Genomic DNA, 15,059 nt, shown 5'->3' on the forward strand with positions numbered 1-15,059 from the left:
AAAAACTATACAATCCAGACGTTCTCCCAAAGAGAACTCTTTCCCACCTTTCACCTATTGAGAAAGGGATAATTGATACACAGACAGAAGAATATACTGTAATGAAAGACCCTTACATTCAGATTTCTCAGCAGAATAATCATAGAAATATCCGAGACAAGGAGCCTTGAGATGAGCTCTTCCCCTCGCTCAGGTTTCTACAGCACAATTTCAGCTCAATCAGCCTAGGAGACTTTAAATGTATATTTAAATGTCTGAGTTCCCCATCCTGCTCAGGGCCCAGAACCCCAGAACATCAGCCCCTGCCCCAGTAAGGCCACAGCAGGGCTGGTCTCACTGCCCTATCCTGCCCAGCCATGGCCCAGACTGACCCATGGGACCACATCCTGGTCCTGCCTTGGCCCAGGTCTGGTCCCACAGTCAGACACAACAATTATAGGACTTGATCCTGGCCCTGACCCGTGTATTGACTTCCTGGTTTGACACAGATCTCTCTCATCACAACATTACTTTATGATGTGGACTCTTGGTTGGGCCTGGCCACCACGTGTGGGTCTGTCCAGTTCCCTGTCTCAAGTGCTGTGGGACAGACTGAGGAACAGGACTTGTTCTGAGGAGACATTCAAAATGTTTGGAATTTGTTCCCATTACTTGGAAGATGCTAATCAAGGAGAAATGTTTGTTAATTAAGAGTGCAGACTAACAACTTGGTATGTTTTATCATTTCTATTTTTACCTCTCCTTCTGCCACTGTCTTCATTCTTCCTTCACAAGGCACACCCTCTTCAAGCAGGTTTCCCTGGTCCTTTTCACTAAAAAAGGCTTACAGGGTTTTGAAGACACGCTCATCTGGCAAACTGTACATCACTGTCGGTACCAGTGAAAGACTTTTAATATCCATGCTTGATGGCATAGCTCTTAAGAGACCCACACAAATTAAATCACATAAACCTCAAGATATGGGAGGATAATGATTTTAGGCAGTCCTTCAAAGAGCATCCTAGGGTAACGTTTAAGGATGATATATATGTATATGTTTCACGGAAGGTCCGGGGAGAGGGATATATGCCCTCGAAAGGCTTTTAACCCTTGTTAAGTACCTCACAGCTCATTGCTGTGTTTTCATGGAATGCACTTGCAGAGTGACAGAAAATCACCAAATATCATAGAATCAGGGAATCACTAAATGGTTGGGGTTGGCAGGGACATGTGGAGGTCACCTGGTCCAACCCCCTTGTTCAAGCGGGGCCACCTAGAGCAGGTTACTCAGGATCATGTCCGGGTGGCTTTTGATTATCTCCAAGGAGGAAGACTCCACAACATCTCTGGGCAACTTGTGCAGCTCTCAGTCGTTGGCAGAATTAAGTGTTTTTCATGAAATATGGAACATATTCTTGCAAAGGATAGTAGTCATTTGCAATTGCTCAAGAATTAGTTACACCGTTCCATGGGACCTATTCTCGGAAGATGTCAGTGGTGTTGCTGACTGAAAAGGTGATTTTTTTTTCTCAAAAAAAGCTAGGAATTAAATTGGACCTTCCTCAGGAAATTTTGATGGTGTTGCCTGTCAGCTGGGATTCAGAACATTCTGCTGCAGAGAAGGGAGCTGTGATGGTTGAATATTTGTTGTGGTTTTACTTGGGTGGGCAACCAAGCTCTGCTGCAAATTCTTTCTCTCTCTCCTCAAAGGAAAAGGGGAAGAAAATACAATGCAAAAGGCTCAATGTTTGAGATAAAGATGGGCAGATCACTCTACAATTATCGTGACGAGCAAAGCAGACTCAGAGTAGGGAGATAGTAAGATTTATTGCCTGTTACTAACAAGCTAGACAAGTAAGAAACAAAGGAAATAAAATAAAAATACCTTCCCCTCATCCACCCTCTTCCACCTCCTTCTCCCGAGAGGCACAGGAGAATGGAGAATGGGCTGCAGTCAGTCCCTAACACCTCATCTCTGCCACTCCTTCTCGGTCCCTCTCTGCCCCTTCTCCCCGTGGGGTCCCTCCCTTGGGATGCCGTCCTTCCCCAGCTGAGCCTGCGGGGGCTGCCCAGAGGCAGCAGCTCTTCAAGCACTGCTCCCACATGGTTCCGTCCCACGGGATCCATCCCCCAGGAGAAAACTGCTCCAGCACAGGTCCCCCATGGGTGGGCGGCAGCTCCCCCCAGACCCCCTGCTCCTGCGTGGGCTCCTCTCCACAGGCTGCAGCTCTGGCCCAGGGCCTGCTCCTGCAGGGGCTCTCCATGGGCCACAGCCTCCTTCAGGCCACATCCACCTGCTCCACCGGGGGCTCCTCCATGGGCTGCAGTGTGGAGATCTGCTCTATGTGGGACCCATGGGCTGCAGGGGGACAGCCTGCTCCACCAAGGGCCTCTCCACAGGCCACAGGGGAACTTACACTCCTGTGCACTGACCCTGGTTTCTGCAAAGCTGTTTCTCACTCCTCTCTCTCCCAGCTACTTCTCCCCAGCAGGTTTTTTTGTTGCTGTTGTTGTTTTGTCAAATCCAGTTGGAGGCCAGTCACTAGTAGTGTTCCCCAAGGCTCCGTACTGGGGCCGGTCCTCTTTAATATCTTTATTGATGATCTGGACGAGGGGATTGAGTGCACCCTCAGTAAGTTCACAGATGACACTAAGTTAGGTGCGTGTGTCAATCTGCTTGAGGGTAGGAAGGCTCTGCAGGAGGATCTGGATACGCTGGACCGATGGGCTGAGGTCAACTGCATGAAGTTCAACAAGGCCAAGTGCCGGGTCCTGCACCTGGGGCGCAATAACCCCAAGCAGAGCTACAGGCTGGGAGATGAGTGGTTGGAGAGCTGCCAGGAAGAGAAGAATCTGGGAGTATTGGTGCATAGTTGGCTGAATATGAGCCAGCAGTGTGCTCAGGTGGCCAAGAAGGCCAACGGCATCCTGGCTTGCATAAGAAGCAGTGTGGCCAGCAGGTCTAGGGAAGTGATTGTCCCCCTGTACTCAGCTCTGGTGAGGCCGCACCTCGAGTACTGTGTTCAGTTTTGGGCCCCTCGCTACAAGAAGGACATGGAGGTGCTCGAAAGAGTCCAGAGAAGGGCGACAAAGCTGGTGATTGGTCTGGAGAACAAGTCCTACAAGGAGCGGCTGAGGGAGCTGGGCTTGTTCAGCCTGGAGAAAAGGAGGCTCAGGGGTGACCTTATCGCTCTCTACAGATACCTTAAAGGAGGGTGTAGTGAGGTGGGGGTTGGTCTATTCTCCCATGTGCCTGGTGACAGGATGAGGGGGAATGGGCTAAAGTTGCGCCACAGGTGTTTTAGGTTGGATATTAGGAAGAACTTCTTTACTGAGAGGGTTGTGAGGCACTGGAATGGGCTGCCCAGGGAAGTGGTGGAGTCACCATCCCTGGAGGTCTTTAAAAGACGTTTAGATGTTGAACTCAGCGATATGGTTTAGTGGAGGACTTGTTAGTGTTAGGTTCAGAGGTTGGACTCAATGATCTTTAGGTGTCTTCCAACCTAGACAATTCTGTGATTCTGTTTTCCCCCTTTCTTAAATATGCTCTCACCAGCACAAACAACATTGTTTATTGGCTCAGCTCTGGCTAGCAGCAGGCCCCTTACCTAACATGGGGCAGCTTCTGGATTCTTTTCATGGAAGACAGCTCTATGGCCCCCTGCTATCAAAACTTTGCCACGTAAACCCACTACAATATTGCTTCTGGTCTTGCCTGTCTCCGTACCTTGGAGTCTGGTGGATGACCTAATCTGAATTTTCAGTGAAAGCAGCTGTAAAAAAATGAAAGGAAAACAAGAAAATCATTATCACTAAAGCAGACATGTCCAGGCTTCCCGCTTTAATTGAGCTGAGACCCTTACCATCTACCACTCTTCCAGATTACTGATTTGAATATGTGTCTTAGTCAGTATTACAGACTGATTGTTAATTAATTTTGTAAAGCCTAAAGCTTCCACATAAAGAAATAGATGAATTTTGTACCTGACTAAAACAAAACATCTGTTCTAAACAGAACTAAATGAAGATCATGAAAAAAAGCATGTATCAGTGCTGAATGTACTCCTCTTCTAGCCAACAGAATATCAGTGTTTTCACAATTAATATGGGGCAGGAATTAGGCTTGTCTGCTATTGCCAATTTTTAGACAGTCATATTTTTCCTCACTTTTAACTGTGCTGCACTGACTTATACAAAGTATGTATAAAATAACTCATAGATGTAAGAGCAGGGCCTACTGCCCAGTAAAAATGTGGGTAAAGGAGCTTTAAAATAGAATGATAAGTACGGTCTCCACTACATTTAACAAACTCCGTATATATATTGTCTTTAGACCTGTACTGCTGAACCTATTTCTATTCTGAAGGTAAGTGAACCGTGTGTGAAGAACATTTCAGTAACAACATGCAGATAGGATGATTTAACGTTTCATTTGATTTATATGTTTTATCTTTTTATATGTGATTCAGTGGTGGCAATAATGTGGTAATGCTACTAGGTTTCCTGGCCCACTGAGTCTGTGAAATCACACACCATACACCAGGCAGAATTTCTCTTCATCATGTTCCCAAGCCATCCAAGAAAAGCAGAACAATCAAAAGGGAGAGTATTTTCTGCAGCAGAAAATCTGACAACAGTTCACTCTCTCTTTATGGAGTTAGGCAGTATCTATTAAGACAGGTTGGCAACTTGAGAAATTATTTATAATCAAAGCTATTTTTTAACTATTATCACTGTTTCTAGTGCAGTTTCACATAGCATTTTAACAGAAGACAAATTCTGTCCATTATTTAGTTTGTTTCAAGATTATTTTTAATAGATTTTTGTCCCTACTTAATTTTCTCACTGAGAAGCTTTTTGAATCATTCTCATCCCTGCAACTGAAAACACTCTCTCTTTCAAAGATTAGATTACCACCAACTGACCCTTCTTTGTTGGGGCCACCTGCCTGATAAAATGGTTTCTTGCTGCAAGCACCAGTAGCAAGGCAGAAGTTATAAAACAAGAGAGTTACTGGCCCCACTGCCTAACCCCTCTGCAGTTTCCATAAAGCCTGTAAATCATCCAGGTTTTCAGTGTTACTGATTGCTCTTTCTGTCCTCCAGAAGGCCTTAATCCAAGATTTAATCAAAAAGCAGGGGTTCTCAAGCTTAAAAAACAAAGCAACTCCTTTTTTAGTGATAGATTAGTTGCATCTAGAAAATACCTTTTATTGCTATAAAGGTACACAAATTAATGCTTCCTCATTTACTCCACTTCTTTCAATGAATAGAAATCAGACAAGAAAAGGAAATGACCTTTAAAGGTCTTAGTAAGCAATGGTCAGTATTAACTTTTTTCTTTTTTAATTTTTCATTGTTGAAAAACAAATAATCTGTTTCAGGTTTTTATAATGAAAGTTTATGTTTTACTGCCTTACCAGCTTTGAAAATAACCTTTCTATGTTGTCACAGAGGTAGTAAGTTCAAAGCCAAAAGTGGATGCATACAATACAAGACTTCTGTAAATTAACTCTGCAGTTCTTCATAAAATCAAATCACAATCAGAAGTGATGATCAATTATATTTACTTGGCTTAGTTATAGTTACTTATTTAAAATGTACTAGTAGGTAATGGAACCTGGGATATATATGGAGCATAAGGTATTTGCTAAACATTCCATAAAACATATAGGCTTTCCAGGAACCCATATTCTAATTCATATTCATATTCAGTTCTTCTATGTTCTGAGCTATGAAAAATTCTGTTTCTTCATTAGCTCCAGTATTGCAAAAACTTATTTCTTTTAATGTTTTGTGTTTTTATTTTATCACTTTTTTATACCTTTATCTCCTAAAACTATGTATGTCCTAGAACATAACTATGAAAAAAATAAAACCTTCCAAGCATTTATAATTATAGACAGGAACTGATCAACATAGAAAGAGGGTGTCTTAATATATTAGAAACAAGAATGAAAAAATAGAGACAGTGAATTGTTTCTTGTTTTGTTTTGTTTTTATGAAGTATAATGATTTTAAAGGAGAAATTATGTTGATTTATATGTTTAAAAATATAGTGAGACATCAATATGGTTTACCTATTCACTTTTCCAACTAGTTATTTTCAGCCTGTGAAGTCTAAAAACTGGTCCTTATCTCATTACCTTTATCAGGAGTGTCATCAGTGTAAGTTTAGTCATAGAATCATAAAATTATGAAATGAAGGAATTGTAGAATCACAGAATGGGTTGGGTTGGAAGGGTCCATAAAGATCATCTAATTCCAACTCCCCTGCCATGGGCAGGGACACCTCCCACTAGACCAGGTTGCTCAAAGCCCCATCCAGCCTGGCCTTGGACACCTCCAGGAATGGGGCAACCACAGCTTCTCTGAGCAACCTGTGCCAGTGCCTCACCACTCTCTGAGTAAAGAATTTCTTCCAATGCCTAATCAAAATCTAGCCTTCTTAGTTTGAGGTCATTACACTTTGTCCTGTCACTACACTCCCTGATAAAGAGTCCCTCTCCAGCTTGTAGGCCCCCTTTAGGTACTAGAAGGACACTATAAGGTCTCCCAAGAGCCTTCTCTTCTGTAGGATGAACAACTCCAACTCCCTGTCCTGGTTTCATCTGGGATAGAATTAATTTTCTTCCTATTAGCTGGTATGGTGTTATGTTTTGGATTTAGGATGAGAAGAATAATGTCAATAACACACTGATATCTTATTTGTTGCTGAGCAGGGCTTAAACTATGCCAAGGCCTTTTCAGCTTCTCATGCTGCCCTGCCAGCAAGGACGCTGTGGGTTCACAAGGAGCTGGAAAGAGACACAACCAGCACAGCTGACTCAAACCAGGCAAGGGGATATTCCATACCATATGTAGTCATGTGGAACAGCAAAATTGGGGAGCTGGACAATGAGGCTGTCACTGACTGGGGACTGACTCAAATCAGTCGGCAAGTGGCACGCAATTGCACTGTGCATTACTTGTTTCTATTATTATTGTTATTATCCTTCTTTTTCTGTCCTATTAAGCTTTCTTTATCTTAACCCATGAGTTTTACCTTCCCAGTGGGAGGGCAGGGGACAGGGAGTGAGCAAATATGTATGTAGTGCTTAGCTGCCTACTGCATTAAACACAACACTCTCTTGGCCTCTCTTCATAGGAGAGATGCTCTAGCCCACTAATCATCCTCATGGTCCTTCTCTGAAATTTGTCCAGCAGGTCCCTGTCCTTATGCTGGAGGACCCAGAGTTGAATGCAGCATTTCAGGTGGGGTCTCATGAGAGCAGAGTAGAGGGGAAGAATCACCTCCCTCAGTCTGCTCACCACACTTCTTCTGATGCAGCGCAGGATACAGTTAGCTTTCTGGTCTACAAGTTCACCTTGCAAGTTCATGTTGAGTTTTTCATTGACACTCCCAAATCCTTCTACCCAGGGCTGCTCTCAATCCCCACATCACCCAGCCTGTATTTGTGTTTGAGATTTCCCTGACCCACATGCACAACCTTATTGAACTTCAAGAGGTTTGCACAGGCCCACCTCTCAAGCCTGTCCAGGTTCCTCTAGATAGTATCCCTTCTCTCCATCAGTCCAACAGCACCACAGACTTTGGAATCAGAATCACACCTCCTTTAATGTGAGTGCTGCATTTCAGTACTGATTCAGTGGCCTGAACACAGAGTTTAGGGACATTCAAGATGCCCTAGGGATCCCACCTGGTCTGTAAGTGCTGATCCAGAAGGACACAAGATTCCCACAGGACATTTTCTAGTGCTGCCAGCCCTGCATGGATGTCACAGCAAGTCCAAGACATTTCCAATAGCACAGCTTTCTTACACTTAGGCAACTGAGTCCTACCATTTTGGACTGCCCCTGAAGAGTGACACGTTTTGTGAGTTTCTGTTGTAATCAGCAAATAAGAGTGGGGTTGCATTTGACTTTTCTACTTCTGGATCCTTGAGGTTTGCTTTATGCAAATCAACTTCCTCTTCAACTACAAGGGAAAGAGTGACCGTGAGAGGTGAAAAGAGTTAATAGATCTTTAAAATGAAGAAACATGCAAGTCCACAAAAGATTTTTAAAATATTATATGTGCCGTATACCTCATTATTTACAAAGGTCAGTTTGAGGAACAAATATGAAAATGGTTTATCAGTGAGAAAGGAAGCTATTTAAAAGACTTGACAACTCACTCTTAAAGAAAAGTTAGAAAAATACAGCTGATGCACAATGACTGCATGTACTCAAGATCAGAAGCAGGCACTCCTAAAAGTTTTCTTATTTTTGTGTGTCATTAAGTGGTGTGTGAATTAAAACCACAATATAAGTATATCTTCCAGATGTTTTATTCTCCAGGTTTAAATGGTTCTTCTGGGGAGCAGCTTCTTCTATGGGAAAAGAAATACTGGAAGGAGTTCTGTATGACCTTGTTTCGCTGAGCCAGTAAAGCTCCTTGGGACAGTGTCTGATGCTGGCCACTCTCCATCGCAAGGAGATCTGCAATGACATTATAGACTTTTTACCTCACCAGTGAAGGGTGTAACTGCATAGAAAGCCACATGAGAAAAAGAAGGAAAAAACGAAGAGTAACAACACAAGAACATTTAGAGCTGGAAGGGGTGGTGAGAGGAAAGGCTTCCAAATGATAGAGAGGTACAGCCAGAGAAATTACTCAACTCTTAGGCTGCTCTGGAATGCTTAAAGCAGAACAGAGCTTCATTCTCAGTTCATTGCCACACAATCGTGTCGAGAAAATGTGCTAATGAATTGAGTGCAGTGAAAGCAGACAGAGTTAGTGCATAGTAAAAGGCACCTGTTGACAAGTACTATAGTTATGACTATGAAAGCGCTTTATAGTAAACAGTAGTAAGTAAGTGCTTGGAAGCAAAATTTAAAATAATGGAGGTTTAATAATAGTAATCATGTCATAATTATTAAAGGCTTTAGCGTGTTTAAAATTGAAAATTTAAACTCCCCGGCAGAGAAGAAATTATTTGTCCAATTATGCAAATATATGTTTAACATTCTCTGTCTGCTCCTAGATTAGCAAACAATTTGGCACTGTAAGGGCAAATGGTGCTCAGTCCCCTCCCTACCTGTTACATGTAACACGGGGTTTTTACTTTAGACTAGATTTAGTCTGCACTGCTGCACAGAACATCCCCATCACATCTGAATCTGCCAAAAGGTCACATTGTTGCTTTGGGCTATGGTATTCATTAAGAACTGAAATATAATTGGTGTCCAACTGGAACAGAGCATCTGGTTTAGGTGCCTCTGAAATGAATCAGTTGCTGAACCCCCCTGAGAACTGAACCAAAGTGCAGTAAGCAAGGGCAAGCAAGAGCACTTTGTTTCAAAGACATTCTGAAGCTCCACACCAAAATACAATTGTAGAAAATGCTTTTCTCTCTTTCTTTGTTAAATATCTTAAACTGAGTGTGATCCAGTTTAGATTGCAGGTGATCTGGGGAAAGAGAAATGCAAAATGATGACGATTTGCAATAGTTGATATCACAAGTACTCACGGTACAAATGCTTGTGTCTCATTGACTTGTGAGATGGGCAGGACCACATGGAGCTCTGGTCTTCCTCTGGTTACAGTCCAGTCTTGTTTGCTGTGGAATTAAAGGTGTGACAGTAAACTGATAGATGGGGAAGCCATGAAGTGTCAGACGCTTTGGTAGAGGGGCTGGGGAAGAAGCTGGGTTGTGGTAAAGCCATTCTTGCTGGACTGGTTCTGATTCTCATTTATTTATCCTTACTTTCCTCTTTCCTCTGTAAGAGAGATCTATAAGTATGAAACAGATATGATCAGGGCAAGAGAGAATACTTTTGCTCTTCACTGAAAATGACTGATGTGTACAAGAAAATTTTCTCTGGAAAATTTAAACTTTTTATTGCAAGATCAACAATTCTGAAAAATTAATAAAAACAAGATGCTGGCAGCCATAGAGAAAATTTAAACAGTTGAAATCTGTTGATTTTTGAAATCTGTTGATGTTGAAAACCATGAAAAAAAATAGTTTTCATGTGAAAGTCTATGTTTTATCACAGAAATTTTTGTTACTGTTTTAAAAGGAAAACACATGTTTACAGGGTATAGTTTTGCTCTGTGAAAATACATAGCTTTCTGAAGGGATGGAGGTGTGGGAAACAAAAAAAAAAAAAAAAAAGAATGTGTTGGGAAATCTGGGGAAATTCCTCAGTGACCTATGTAAATGTTATCTTATACAATTTTGTGACATTACATGCTTTTTCTAGATTATTTTCCAGAACTTAAAGAAATAATTTCCAAGTCATGTAACATACTAGAACTTCTCTGGTCTCGAACAACCTCTTTGCAAGGGCAATAGATTTGCTTGCAACCTATTGCACAGACTGGAAATTTGGAGGGCACTTTTGAGCAAGATATGCGCTTGTGTCTGTTTCCGTTTAAATTTAAAGATATAGTTCTATGGTTGTTCTTACCCAGTACAGCAATGCTAAGCAGTTCTCTGGCCTACAGATGTCAGGAGCTATTTGATATATTGGGATATTTGTGATGTTCATCTTTAAATAGTCAGATTCCAGTGCTCCCCCAGTTCTTTGAGCAGAGTCACCACTTTGCAGGTATTGCTGCTTCAGCAGATGTCAGGAAGTTGTATGCTTTGTCAGGTACCATATGGAGACTCCCAGAAGAGGCTGAACACTCTCAACTACTCAACTTTTATTGCCTTCCCAGAGTTTCAGGTCACTCAGCACCATGCAAAACTGAACCCTTTGGCTGATTTAATAATGACCTTAACTTAAAAAAAAAAAAAAAAAAAAAAGAGAGAGAGCCAAAAGAAGTAGCAACATATGTGCTGGCTCCAGTATTTCCATTCTAATCCAGCCCAGCTTCTGGGGATGTTAAGTACGTGGCCTCTTTTGGGTTTCAGAATTAAAAAGAGTATCTGAATAAAGCTTCATTTTATTTGAGAAGAGAAGCATTCTTTTGAAACTGTCTCAAATATCATACTTGGCTGCCAGCACATTTTGGGAAAGACAGGTGAGAAGTGAAGCACATTCCTTCCATTAAGCCTTTTGCCACAGTGTCCAGCTTTATCATTTCCTCTTATTGTTCGGTGTGTAAGACAGACACAGGAAAAATTTCTTGTATTGGAACATGCTTTGAAGCAACCTGGGCATAAAGGACTACTTCTTAATTGGCTGCATTAGTATCTTATATTAAGTGTTCCGATACTGCAGTTAACAGATGATTTCTGAAATAGGGGAAAAAAAAAAAAAAAAAGAAAAAAAAGACTATGGTCAAGAAATACTGCCTACCATTTTAATAATGTTCATACTTTTATCTGATATTCTTTTCAACAGTTATACATAGTTTATAATAACTACCTAAGTGACCACAGTCACTATACGAAGGGTCTTGCGCAGTAAATGTATTAAATGTCAAGGTGGTGTACTGCCTCTTGAGGGGCCTTACAGTCATACAATATTTCATGACCACACTGAAGTAAGAGAGAACCTTCAATAGTCATGGGATCATTCCTATTATTCTACTTCACGTTTGTCAAAATTGGTTTTGTGTGGTTTTGTTTTTGTTTTTGTTTTTGTTTTGTTTTGTTTTGTTTTGTTTTAAGATTGCTAGGTATCACTACCACATGCAAGTATTTTCATAGTCTTGTGCATGCTTCAGTTAGCCTGGGTCTCATACTTTTTATGGTGTTCAGTGTCATAGAGGGGATTAACAGGCTATTCAGGAAGATGTTCATATATGGGGAGCAGACATAGCATTGCTATATGCTGGTTGAAACACACTTATATTGCATGCCAGCTGTTCCATAGGCTTTGCAAATAGCTTATACCCATCTTAAACTCCACCTAAGCCCTCCTTTGATGTTTTTTGGCTACATCCCCAACTGGTGAAAATTTACAGTAACATCCCTGTACAATAGCTGGGGAGCTGATCGCTTGCTTTAAGAAATGTTAATAATACGTATAAGAAACTCACATTTTGAGAGTTAGGGAATGAAATGTAATAACCTTCATGAGACTGAAGTTAATAAATGTTTTTCTTAGTTTTGTTTCAAAGCAGTCTTCTTGAGCAAAATGCAGATAGTCTCCTGCCCTCTTACATTTGCTATTTACCTGTTTGTATTACAGACCCATTACAGAGGTAGTAAGTTCCTAACCAGATTCTCCTTCCACCACTTCATAGTACCAGAAGAATCAGTTATCTTTTCTGGGGAAAGCTTCTTCCTGAATAAAAAATGAGTCTGTGGTGTAGAGTGTCTGCTGTTTTTATAGAAATGCCATTGAGAGTTTTTACCACTTTGCTAGCAAGACCTTGAACTGAAAGGTTCATGTGCTGCACTTCAGTGCTGAGAGGTCAACATGAAGCCAGCTGGACTGGTGATTATAGTTCTCATAGTACAATTCAGTTACTGAGTGGTAGTATCCTACATTTTTCATTTGGTTTTCAAGAGAAATACTAACACTTGAAGAAGTTGTGGCTGTGCTCAGCACATATTGTCTTCTTACAAGCTTCCCTCTCCCATACACACCAGAGAAACCTGTTGGGCATGAAACCAAGGAGAAAAGAGGCTTATGGGAGGTTGGGGACATTTGGTTATTTTCATTTGGTTGCGGTTTTAATTTAATTGACACTTATTCAGCAAAGCAATAGGGCCTGCCTTTTCTTGATTTAGGGCTTTAAAAACAAATGTTCTTTTAGTCCATAATTAGCTGTCTTCTCTAACTAAACTTTGCCAAAGTATTTCAAGTCCTTCTAGAGGATCAGACACTCATTCTGTATGATTCCTCCTGATTCCTGACAGATATTATTGGTATAGTGTAATAATATCTCCAGGAATTTTCAAACCTCTACCTCCTTATGTCTGTCAACAAGTACCCTATGGACAAAAGCCCTTTGGCACATGCAAACTCGTAACAAAATAGGGAGTTTGAATGCCTGGCTTTCAGTCATGCCGTGTATGCAGCTGCGTTCATTCTGTCCATAGACAATGCGGGGAAAACCTGAAAAAAATTTCTATACAAGGAAGAAAAATTCCCTAACAGATTGAATTGAAGGTGAGAATGAATGAAAACTACTGGCAGGTCTGCATTAGTTATGCCAAGGTGGATACAGAGAGAGTGTTTTTTCACCAAACTATAGTGCAGACATGTATCTGGTTAGTAGACAGATAACAGAGGAGCAGGGGAAGTTCAAGTTTTACTGAATTTTATCAGTACATATGAGAAGACTTTGTTTCTTGTGCAATTAGCTGAGAGAAGAATATTCTTGTGAGCATATCTAGAATCTCAGCTTCATACAGGCAGCCTTGAAAGAGAATCCTTTTAAAGAGAATTTGCTGAGAGGAGTTTATATTAGCTCCCTCTTGAATTGAAAGCTATTCCACCTGCTATCTGGCAGAACAGCAATGTGCATAATTAAAAGCAGACATTTCCAAGACTATGAGTACCCAGCAGGGTTTTGAATGCTGGGAGTAGTGAAGGGTTCTACCTCATCTACACAGTGTTTCCATGCTTTAAGGACTCTGGAGACATTAAATAGCAATATTTTGTTATTATTAATCCTTTTTACAATGGAAAGAGCATCTCAAATAATTTTTGATGCCAAGAGTCTGTTGTTTCAAGCAATTCACTAAGCAAGCTCAGACACCATGAGCCCTCCCTATTTAAAGCTTCTATGGCTTAATTTATTCCAGAAACTGGGCCAGAAGTAGCAGAAAGGTGAAAATTCAGTGTTTGGTGTCCAGTTTAGTGGGAATGAGAAGTTGTTTTTCTTTTCAGGCTCAGAAGATAATCTGATTGTCATAGAATAAATTATTTCTAGTGAAAAGGTTCTATTGGTATCACAGTCAAATTTGCATTTCAGGTAACTAATTCCAAAATACTTTTTCTTCAACAAAACCATGTCATTAGAAACTACAGATTTGTAGTTATTTCACCTGAAATGTAATCTGTGCTTGTTCATAAATTATCTGTTCTGAATAACAGATAACGTTGCTGGGCTGGAGAGTCTAACATGTTCAAATAATATCTTTTTGAATAGAATAAGTAGTAGCAATTAAAAGCAAATAAAAATGTAATTGCCTGCTCACTATAAGTTTTCCATACTGGGATACCCATTCAACAATAATCTTTGGATTAGAAATGGAAAAGCATTGTATACATTAAGAAGACAAATATTTAAAGAAATTACATGCTGATGGTATCCTTTATTGGCCATATAGTAACAGACTCTTTTTCTTCTAAGAATGTAAGAACTAATCAACAACTAACAAAAGTGTTTTTATGTTAGTAAACTTAATTAACACCAGACAAAGTTTCCCTTTCGTTCTTTCTCGTTACAATCTATAACCTCAACAGAAATGTGGAATGGATGACTACTTCATGGTTCTCCAAGGCTAATTTTTATGGCTTTAAATTCAAGTGAATATTTTTTAAAGTATTTTCCTTTCACCCCAGAAATATTATATCTGCACTGTTTTCCTCATATGAAAGAAATTCATATATAGTCTCCCATTTGGTTATTTGTCTGTAAGTAATCCTTTTCTGTCTTGAATACTTTATCTGCAAACAATACAGATTTTTTCTCAGAAGGTCCAATTCTGAAATGCATAAACCATATAATAAAAACCAGCACTGATTTTAAACAGTTATTCATACAAGCATACGTATTTCCATATGAAAAGAGTTGTAGAATCAGGCCAGAATCATGCAAGTCACCACCGAAGGATGGATTATAGGATTGGAGATGGATAAATGCATGAACCTGTAAACCCTGTTGTATTTTTTTACTTTATTTTGAATGTCCTTTTGTTTTAGAAGTTTACAAGGTATAAAGACACCCTATGAGAATTGCCAGACAGTGCTTTAATAAACATAGATCCTGCCTGACCAACCCTTCTATGCATAAATCCAATTCATTTCCTCTAGTATCTGATTTCAGCTGAAGTTGAAACCTGACAAGGAACTAGCTAGCCTTCTGCACAACCAGGCCAAGAGAAATGAAACAAAGTAACTGTAAATGAAACAGAGCAATTCTGTAAATGAGTAAGTATAATTAAACAGGTAATAATAATGCCTTAA

The sequence above is a fragment of the Anas acuta genome, chromosome 1 (genome assembly GCF_963932015.1).
Source record: "Anas acuta chromosome 1, bAnaAcu1.1, whole genome shotgun sequence".
Lineage (NCBI taxonomy): Eukaryota > Metazoa > Chordata > Aves > Anseriformes > Anatidae > Anas > Anas acuta.